The following is an 11459-nucleotide window of genomic DNA, read 5'->3' on the forward strand; positions in this document are numbered from 1 at the left end:
GTTGAACTATACTGAATTAGGAAAAAACGTAAGCCAGTGGAAAGATTTTTCTTTATTGTTGCTTGAGTTAAAAAATTAAAAAGGGCTTTTCCGAAAAACTGTAAGTTTGCTCGTTTCATTATTCTTATGCATCTCTTTATATCATTGAGATTATATTATAGATAGCTCTGTAGCTTTCTTTTTTCACTTAACATCATGACCTAAGCACTCCTTTAGGTTAGTAAAAATCCATCTGCTCCAATTTTAAATCCTTTCCCTCTACGTAAGGCCTATTTCTGTACTCACTAGTGACCAACCCAGAGCATACATTCCACTAGAGAATTCTCAGTTTTCATGGATCTCTGTTAAGAGCCCCAATACTTCAATAATCATTTTTTAAAAACACCTCAATTGTCTATCACACCATGTGTCCTGCATTGCCCTTTAACAGTGTCTTCTGTCACCAGACTGAGAAGGCCAACACAGGCCACCCAGAGTAAGGAAGACCCGGGACTCCAGTGGTGAAGCACCTAGACCACTTGTCAGGTTCAAACCCAGCCATGCCATGTAACAGTGATTTCAGAGAAGTGATTTAATCTCTTTGTGCTTCAGTTTCCTCTTATGTAATAGGAGGAAAATGATAACAGTAATTGTTCCTATCATGCAGGACTATTATGAGTGGGCACATGTAGAGTGCTTATAACAATGCTTGGGGGCCGGGTGAGTTGGGGAGATGTTAAGAGTGAGAACTTGCAACCAATATATAAATAAGGCCCAGAGATCTAACGCGCAGCATAGCGATTATAGGCAACAATAATATATCATAAACTTCAAAGTGGCTAAGAGACCAGATCTTAATTGTTCCCACCATAGAAATGATAATCATGTGATGTAACAGAGGTGTTAGCTAACACTATGGTGGAATCATGTTGCAATACATAAACGTATGCCAATTATATCAAAATCAAAATAAAAACAATGCCTGACAGATAATAAATGCTCGATGCATGTTAGCTGGCATCATTATTAATTGGAATCAGATGGCCTTGGGTTGGAAGCCCCTGTTTTCCCCTTACCCTCAAATGTCAGCGGGCACCCTGTTTAGCCTCTCAGTGCTTTGGTTTCCTCCCCTCTAAAGTCGGTATTATAACAGCTATCTCACAGTGTTGTAAGGGTTGACATGTACATGTGCTCAATGCCACTTGCTCACAGCGGGCACACAGGAAATAGTTGTTATGTCTCAGGCTCCTGTTATAAGCTGCCAACACCAAGTGTTCAGCAAACTAAGGGGAAAGGTTTGGGGCCAGAGGATTTTCAGGGCAGGAAGGGAGGTATAGGTGCTGGCATTTGGGTGGCTTCTTTCTTAGGGTCCACAGACCATTGAGTGAAGAGTCCTCAGAGTTCTCACTGCCCGAGATCCACATATCGAGATGAGAGGGCCCCTGTGGGCCAGCAGACTGAGTTTTCTTAATTTGTTTCTAATCAAATATTCTGGCTGGAGGACTTTTCCAGCTGTGGAAGGGTGGAAATGTTTCAATGAATGTGTACAGAAAGATCTAGTTCCTCTGTTTAAAAAATATCTATCGTTTGTGAAATCACAGAAATGGAAGGGTTTATGATGAAACAGGCACCCTAGGTGGTTCCCAAACAAAAGGCTTCTTTGTAGAGTTTTCTTTGGGTGATTTTTCAAAGGCTCCTGCCTGCCTGGCCTGCCCCAGGAAAGTTCTTCAGAGTGTGGGACTCTGGTGGGAGAACAGGAAGTTCTCAACAGACAGGGTCCCTGGCAGGTGGTCCTTCCCTGCCCCTTTTACTGCGGCACAGCACGTGTGCTTGGCCATTTTAAAGTGTCTACCTACTTTGGGAATTACATAAGGGAATAAAAGGAACCAATTCAAATGTCAGTCGCAGTCCAGTGTTCAAGTAACTCATGAATGACTAAAACGTGACTCAAGAAGTTTGTCTTTCTGAGATGGGTCTGCTTCTTCCCTCTCCAATATCTTGATTCCTCTTCCAGCTCCATCTTGGAGCAGCTCCTTTTCTGTATTTCACCTTTCTTTCGGCCCCCTAGCCAAGTCTAGGATCTCTCCTTTAATATTTTTGGATCTTGAAGTTATCTGCCTGGATCAGAGGGCAGGCAGCATCTCTCTAGTAGAAAGCTGTCTCCCCAAGCCCCTGAAATGCAGCTTGTAGCCCCTCTGCATTATCATAGTCTTTCCCCTCACCTTTCCCCACTTCTGAGAACCCCATTCTTGGTTAACCTGGACAGAACTGGGCTCCTTAGCAATTCTGCTATGCCCTGCCCTCAGGCAGCTTACTCTTACTTGTGGATATAAAGTGTTGAAGAATTTACTGTTGCAGAATTTACATCCTGCCTTGGATCCCAGCATTGGTTTTCTTCCCTTGCATTTTCCATATCTATTTTTTGGCCACACCTGTCCCTCCAGCCTGGGATAAATAATTGGTAAATATTTACAAAGATCACTGTGGGCAAGGCACTGTGCTAGCAGCCTGAGGTTAGAAGGTAATAAGACTTGGCTTCATAGTCAAAGAGCTTCTGAGCTAATGTAGGGCCATTACAAGGCTGTGAGTGTCGGGGTCCATTGGGGGTACTGATAATGGCAAGCAGGAAGGACTTTTTTCCCTGGCATGGTCAGGAAAGGCTTCCCAGGGGAGGTGGGATTTGAATTGAGCACTAAAGGATGAGGCAGGCCAGTGGTTCTCAATGCATTTGAGAGAAATATATGAGTTGTGCTCTCCCCACAGAGATGTGATACCTAGGTCTATGGTGGGGTCTAGCTGCTGAATTCTTTTTCTGTTTTGAACATGTCATGAGTGACCAAGGCAAGTGACTAGTGTTGAGAATTGTTGGTATTAGCCAGGCAGAGAGAAGGAGGAAGGCATTTCAGATGGAGGAAACAGCTGTAACCAAAAAGGAAAGGTAGGAAAGCACGAGCTTTTATTTCAAGAAAGGCAGGCAAGAAATAGACTAATTTAGCTTGTAGATATTAGTGCTTGAAAGGCAGCTCAGAAGTTTAGATTCTATACTTTACCTAATGGGGAGCCACTGGTGGTGTTTGAGGTGTTCTAAGGGATACAAAACTATTTCTGCCTAGAACTAGCTCTTTCCTCAGACTTGGAGGAGGTACACTACTTTCCTGTGCCTGAATGTGCTGGTTCTGGTCTCTTTTGCAAATTGCAAGTGAAGCTAAAACTAGATGTCACTTAAAACCTGCCCCAGAATGATTGTCAGTGGTTATGCCCATTGTTTCATTTCCATATCTTTTAAAAGACAACCATAAAAATGAGTCTGAGGCTACATTTCCCAAGATTTAAATTGTCTGATCACATCTATGGAGAGGTAGTTAGTTTTCACAGAAATATAGGTAAAGGCGTTGAAAGAAAAAAAGAAGGGAATGATGTAAGAGATAGAGCAAAGGAAGAACTATAAGACTGTTGTCTAATAGGATTGGGAATCAGGCAGTCAGGACAGTGCAGGAGGAATTCTTAAGGAAAATAGAGATTTTTGATTTATAGAGCAGCTGCCTTCAAAGACCCAAAAGCTGTCACAATGTAGAAGCATTAGCCTTGTTGTATGTATTGGTAAGTTTCCTATAGAAGTAATGGGATGGAAGCATTCAAATAAATCATGGAGGCTAAGATATAGGATTGTAGGATTCCAGGTTCTATTAAGTGTTTAAACATATCAGTCATTACCGTCAGCAAAAGGCTATTTATAACATAGGACTCTAACAGCACTGCTTATAATGATGATATCTCTCATTTATATAAGGTGAGGCATTAAATTTATTTTATACTGCACAAAACCTAGTATGATTTTGGCCTGTAGTAGTTGCTGATGAAAAATATTAATTAGGGCCTCTTACTTACTTCTTTTAACCTAGTGCCCCAAATGAGCAAATATATTATTCAAAAGAAAATGCATGTTATACTTACAGAACATAATCTTTTCCCCCTGAAAATTAAAGGTCTCTTTTTCAAGTGTTGTTTACTCTCTCTAGAATCAACGAAACCCCCAGGGACAAGTTAGATGCCTGACAACATGTATGAGCTCTGCCCAGACACCTGACAAATAAGACCTTCAAGAGATAAAAGGCATAATTAAAAAATATAGGAAAGGGTAGCTTGATCGCTACTCTACTAAAATATATGTAGAATTCTCATTAGGAGAATGCTGAGCAGAAGTTCTTCATCATTATTAAGAAAAAGTAGTCTTAAATTTAAGAATAATGTCAAGGATGACCCGCAGGAGGATGTCATAAAAGATTTTCTGTGTAAAGCTCTGAATAATGTAATTCTCTTCTTTGAAGTTGGTGGGTCTCTATGGGTTGCACCTTAGTCCATTAATACTGCTCTTTATACCTATGCTAGACCATGAGCACCATGAGAGCAGGTACATTATCGTTACTGCTTCTATGACTGTCATCACTGTACCCAGGAGCAAGCACAGTGCCTGGCTCATGGTAGGCACTCACTCAACATTTGATTAAAGAAAAGATGGAAAAATTTAATTACCTACTGCCTGAGAGTATTGCATATCTTATTTTTTATTCATGAAAGTAAAGAAGTAGCCAGAAAGAAAACCACCAGCACCACCAATCCCCCCACATACTATACAATTTGGCAAATGAAGAAGAATCTTGGATCACAGTGAAGAGCTAGGAGGAGGTAATTGCATAGATTTGGAAAAGGACCAGAAATGTTCAGGCAGATCCTGAGTTCAGCCTGTACAAGATTAGAGCAATAAATTGAGTGTATTTATCATTTCAATGAACAACAAATGGGAATCTGAGATAAGTTGACACTGAAACTCACTTAAACTTTGTACTTACAGAATGAACACTTGAAAATGGCCTCAAAGTCACATTTCCTTTCAACTTTTCACATTATTACTCAAGATGTGGTGGGCCTGAAATATAACACTGGTGTGACGACTGTGCCAAAAGGCAAGCATGGTAGACACACTTTCTTTCTGGTTGTAGGTTTCAGAGGACCACCTATTTTTAAAAATGGGAAATATCTAAAAGGAAATTTTCTAAAAAGCTAAGAGAGGTTGGTAGAAAAAAAAGCAAAAGTGAAAAACAATATAATATTTGAGAAAAGAAAAGAACATTAAGGACAAGCAAAGGGAAAGCAAGCCCGAGTGTGAATGAAGATTCTAGGACCTTAGAAGAGGAGGACCTTTGAAGTTCTATCTACAGAAATAGTAAAAACAGAACCACAGAACAGGGCTTTGGGAAGTCTTGAAATTTAGAGATATATCACATCCAAGTCTTATAAATACAGCATGGTGCTTTGTCTTTACATTGTGACAGTGATCCAGATTTCCTAAGAATCTCTTCTCTCAAGGACAAATACAACCTCCAAATAGGCACAACCCAATTGTAAATATGACTTAGAAAGCTGTACATGAGTTAAATGGTCATAGCCCACTCTGTCATCCCCACCCCCATGGAAGTCCTTCTTCTACCAACTCCAGATGGCAGCCAAACTAAACGCTACAGATGGCAAGCTTGTATAATAACTTTTCCTCTTTCTTCCTCACCACTTCCTTCATCTCCTCAATTTTAATCTTGAGTCCTTTTTTACTTCCATTTCCACCATTCATAGGACATTGATTTTACCTCAGGCAATTTATTTTTCATACAAACTTAATGAATATAATAAGACACCAGCATTGTTAGTCTCTAAAGAACTTGTACCAGTCCAGAAAGTCCCTCCAGAATTTCCACAAAAATCTCTATTGATTCAACCATAAATAAATACCATTAATTTTTCTATTAAAATTTTTCGTCTTGTTTAAATGCAGATGTGTTACTTTCTAATCCTCTTCATTCCTGTTATATTTTAGCTAACTTTTAAATGAAATACATTTCTGAGAATTGATCCTGGCATACAGACAGAGCCTGGTGACATGGCGAGCCAAGGCAGAGGCACTTCATCTGCTTTGCCTCAGTGTGCACCAGTGTTTCAAGCCTAGCCCATCATGGCCTCCCCATTCATGTTCCCAAGGTATTGTTTCTCAGTGGCTCTGTTCAAACTCTTGACAATCCAAATGTTATAGCCCTGTCATGGCTTTACTTCTCTGGGGTGAGAGGGCTTGAACTCTGGCACTCTATCCTTGTTCTAACAGTTGTGAACCGGCGGGGCTGGGAGAGGTGGTAGGTTCTCTAAGGAGGGTATATGAATGGAAAGGAAGCAGTTAGCATCACGTCTATAATCTGATACTGTCTCCCACTCTATCATGGTCCATATGGGTAACAACTAAATTCTTGTTTCTTTTTGCCTCAGGCTCTTAACCTTAATAATGTATGCAATTATCTACCAAACAAATTCTGTGAGAATTAGTGTTTGATTTTCCAACCTCTGGTTATTCATTCTATAAAAAGACAGACTCTGGGAATACCTTATGGGTTAAGTCCTTTCAAGTTTACACAGTACAAAGGATCTTGGTTTGAAGACAGCAAAGTCCTATGGGTAGTGACTTCTAAGAGGCTCCAGGAAAATGTTCAAAATGGTGAGGGTTGTGTGTCCCTCTTTGGGACACATCTCCCATCTCCTGACGGTTACCGCAATGACTCCATTTGCACAGTTCTTTATAGTTGACCAGCATTTTGACATGGATCACCTCATATGCTCACAGACACCCTGAGAGGGCCTCATTACCATTGTCTTCCTCATTTTAAATTTCAAGACATGGCAGTGGGGAGGGGGTAAGTAGATGAGGTAAAAGAGGTCAAATATGTGGTGACAGAAAGAAATCTAACAATGGGCAGTGAACACACAAAACAGTATATGTGACTTATTGTTGAATTGTACACTCGAAACTTATTGGATTTTGTAAATCAATGTCGCCATAATAAATTAAAAAATAATTATAAAAAATAAATAAAATAAAATAAAATATAAAGTTCAAGACACTGGGGCTCATTCAATTAATATTATAAAGAATATATGTGTCAGGCTTAGTAGAGATATAACCATGAACAACACATGGTCTTTACCTGCGGGGTGGCCTTACCTTCATAACAGGGCCAATGACCCAAAAATGGAAAAGCTTTCTGCAACAGGTGCTACCTGATTTTTATAAGACCAGGCTAGTAAGGTAACAAGAGCTACCAGAAGAACATTCTAGGTCCCCAACAGATCCTTATTTGACCTCTTAAGGAAGAGATCCATCAACTCAAATGAATTTCTAATGGTGAGATTTCAGACCTTATAACAAAGTGAAAAGAGGTACTCGGGCGGGCAACATGCGGGATAGTTTGGGCTCAGAGATGTCATCCTATAGTCCCCAGATTGGATGTGCCTCCTTGTGGGGAGCCTAGACAAGCCTCCAGGGTACTTTTCAGATTCGGCTTGTCTGACAACAGTAGCCTCCCCTTCAGAGGCAGAGCACAGAGTAACTCTCCTTGACGCTTCTCCTCATGAAAAAAATATACGTGTAGGTCACATATACCATGTAGAGGGCGGCTCTTCCTGAAGTGACAACCAGGAAAATGATGTCAAATCTTTTCAACCGCAGAAATGTAGTCTACTAAATTCAAGCACCCAGAAGTGCTACTATCAACTTTTTGTGGTCAGAGGATCAATCTAGAACAACTTTCCCTTGCTTCTTTCAATCTCCCTAAAAAAGAAATAGTCTCAGTTCCTTCTATGTCCTCTCAGAGGTGCAAAGGCAGCTAATTTCCCCAAGCAGCAAAGGAATCTCTAGAATTTTGCCCCAGGAGACTAATCCAATATCTCCAGGCATTGTCAAGCAATGCCTTCGATTTTTCTCTCAGTTAGACACAATAGAAAATTTGAATTATTTTGAGGAAAAATAAAACATCACTCTTAGCCATGCTAACCCTCCTTTAAAAAAACATCTGGGATAGCAATATGTGTGAGATAAGTGTAAAATAATTTTCAAAGATACCATTCCTAGAAATAGTACAGAACTGCTTCCTTATGTGGCCTGTGTGGTGGTCAGGGGTCTGCAGGCTGTCCTGGATCCAGGCCTAGGAAGTGACTCAGATGTGGCAAAGAAGCCACGTTGTTGAAGAATATCCTGGGGCTGAATTTGGAAATGGCACATATTTGATAATGATATAAATTCTGGTCTTGTGCACATATTGTTTTACAAAATCCAGGCATGAGATCATTTTGGCCTGAATGTTTTCTCTGAGGGTTTCTCGCAGACACAGTTATCTGAATTGAGTTAGACCAGGGGAAAGGCATTTTGGGGATTATCTGATTGTACATGTGCACATTTAAACATTTCTCAGGTCAAAAACCAAAGGTTTTCTAGAGGGCCCAAAGAGGAGGAGCCCACAGATCTCTAATCATGTCATCTTTTTCTACCACTTAGTGGAGAAGAACTAAAATGCTTTCTCCGAATCCACAAATGATAAGATAGAACAGCTATTGCTGTTCTCTCAGGCAACATTTATTTGATTAAATGGGTGGGTATTTTGTTTGTTTGGAATTTTGTTTGTTTTAGACTATTCAGAAAAAAGAAGAGCCTCTGATATTGCTCAGGTTTTTTCTGTGTGTGTTTTCAGTGTATTTTACTGGTTTTCTTACATTGCTCATAGTTTTAAGTAGGATTTTCTATCACAAGTGAGATGTCATAATATTAGCTTTCGATATATTGTACTACATCTTTCCAGAGAGAATGGTTTGACTGACCACATCACACCATTGCACTTGCGTCAGAATCACCCTGGGGAATCCAGTTAAATTGAAGATTCCTGGGCTCTACCCTTATTCATTAGGCCTGGATGCTGCCCAGGACCATGCAGGTGTTTCTTTGGCCCACTACTGGATACACAATCTACAGATTGACAGATAAAGTGGTCATTTTCTCACTCTCCTACATCTTTGGCTTGATTCTGCTCAGAATTTTTTTTTTTAAATATAATAGCTTTCTAAGACTGAAATGTTAGCATTCATCAGAAAAGTAAGAAATATTTTGGCCTATTAACAATGGGAAACACTGAAGGGAAAGTAAAAACCTGACCGCCTGCCTAGTCATCAGTTTCTTGAGTAGAGAAAAGCAGGTATCCTAAAGTGGCGGCCCCCAAACTTTTTGACACCAGGGACCCGTGCTCCTGTGAGAATCTAACGCCTGATGATCTGAGGTGGAGCTGAGGTGATGATGCTAGTGCTGGGGAGTGGCTACAAATACAGATGACGCTTTGCTTGCTGGTCTGCCCCTCACCTCCTGCCACGTGGCCCTGTTCCTAACAGGCCATGGACTGGTACCAGTCCGCGGCCTGGAGCTTGGGGACTCCTGTCCTAAAGGCAGGCCTGAAGGGCAGCAGGGGATGGAAGCCTGTGAGGGAGGCCAGGCAGAGCAAGTTTTAGCTTTCATCTGCAAAATGTTCAAAGCCAACTCTGCAATAAAGAGGCTTGCTTATGGGGAGAGACTCTGAAATTGAGTATTTTTAATTAAGGAGAAAGATATGAACAAATTTCATGAAATTTTGAAAGTATGGATAGGGAAAGAATGTGTACCCCAACATTTAGAACACTAGAAATTTGGAATACCCACTGAAGTGTGAAAATATTTTAGGTGTATATAAAAACTATAGTGAATAACACTTAAGGTATTCATTATCCTAAGAGATATGGCAAGTTGGAGATATAAATAAATTTAAGAAATATTAAGAAGTTTAGGGATTATAGACCTATGTCAGTTTATTAAGAAAATTAGTAATATTTGAAATACATGCCCCAGTTTTGAGGTTGAGTTCCTTGGAGAACATTTGGGATATTCCAGCAATTTTCCTTGAAGAAGGGGGGCAGTCACAGATCAAAATATGATATTTCTAGAGTTTTCATGTCCTTAGCTCTTTGGAGTATATATTTGTTATTTGACATCAGCCATTTAGCAGGACCTAAATTTTAATTCTCTTTCTCTTGCTTATTAGCTCTGAAATGTCGGGTAAGTTATTTTACCTTTCTGGGCCTCAGTTTCCTCATCTGGAAAATTGATATATATATATATATATATATATATATATATATATATATATATATATATATATTAAATTTAGCTTCCTTACTAAATAAAGTCAAAGCATTTATCATAAATTTAATATCATAAATATTAAAAATACAGCTTAATTCATTTATTCCTGAGTTTTAAAAAACAATTTATGATAAATGCTTTGACTTTATTTAGTAAGGAAGCAACTTATATATATATATATATATATATATATATATATATATATATATATAATACTTATCACAGAATTATTATGAGAGTGAAATATGGTCATGTGAAAGTGACTGTCGCAGGTGGATGGGTGCTCAATTAATGCTTCTGGATCATCACATTTTAGGCTGAGTTCTGAGTGAACCATGTGTTCTCTATGTCTGGCCACACATATTAATTTCGGTTCACACAGTAAATATCAGAATGTTCCCACTAAAAATACATGGAAAAAAAATAATGGGTGAATATATTTATCCAGTAATAAATTAAAAATACAGCTTAATTCATTTATTCCTGAGTTTTAAAAACAATTTATGATAAATGCTTTGACTTTATTTAGTAAGGAAGCAACTTAATAAATAAGAGATGCTAAATATCTACATTTCAGAATCCACATCAGCTAGATAAGGCTGAGGGGTCCTATTTGGTAGTTGAGGTGGAGTTAGAATTCTCCCACAAGACTGGTAGGACCAAACCCTGAAGATCCAGGCCCTGAGGAAAGAATATGACTTAGAAGCTTAGGCGGACTGCCTGGCAGTGCTCATAAATTATGAAAGGCACAATTAATTCTTTTCCATTCTGAATACATATAACCTTTCTGTTCTCAAATGCAATTTTGTACTTTATATTCTGTTCCCCCACATGGTTCCAATAGAGAATTAAATAATTTCTATTTCTATTGAGACTTTCCTGGTGCTATCAAAAATGCCATTGTGTAAACAGTTTTTTCATGCCACTAATAGGCTCTCAAAAGAGATTGCAAGTGGCATGTTCAAACTTATGTGCATCTAAGTAAGCAACATAAAGCAGACAAGTAAATGCATACACAGACAAAAGCTTCTCATATAGCTACTAAAATATGGTAGTGAATTCAGTTTGTTAACCTACTGCAAGGTGTGAAAGGTATCATGTGTGTCCTTTTTTACACTGAAGGTACATGAGCGCTGGTTTGGGACATATGTGGTAGCTTTCTTTGGTATCAATTTCTTACATTTTTTACTTTAAAATCATTTTGTTGCAATTTTTTTCCCAACTGTCAGTTCATTTTTTCCTATGTAACATTAGAAAAAGGAAATTTTTTTTAAAAGATCATTATCTAATAATTTCTAACTAAATCATCTCTTCTGAAAGTTTTTTCCTAAAACTTTCAATAGTGGTAACTATTTCTGTAACACTACAGTTTATAATATTCAGTTTTTCCTTCAATCTTCACATCATACTTGTGAGAGAGGCAAGGCAAGCATTAATACCCGTTTCA

The sequence above is a fragment of the Pteropus medius genome, unplaced genomic scaffold (assembly GCF_902729225.1).
Source record: "Pteropus medius unplaced genomic scaffold, Ma_sr-lr_union100, whole genome shotgun sequence".
NCBI classification, from domain to species: domain Eukaryota; kingdom Metazoa; phylum Chordata; class Mammalia; order Chiroptera; family Pteropodidae; genus Pteropus; species Pteropus medius.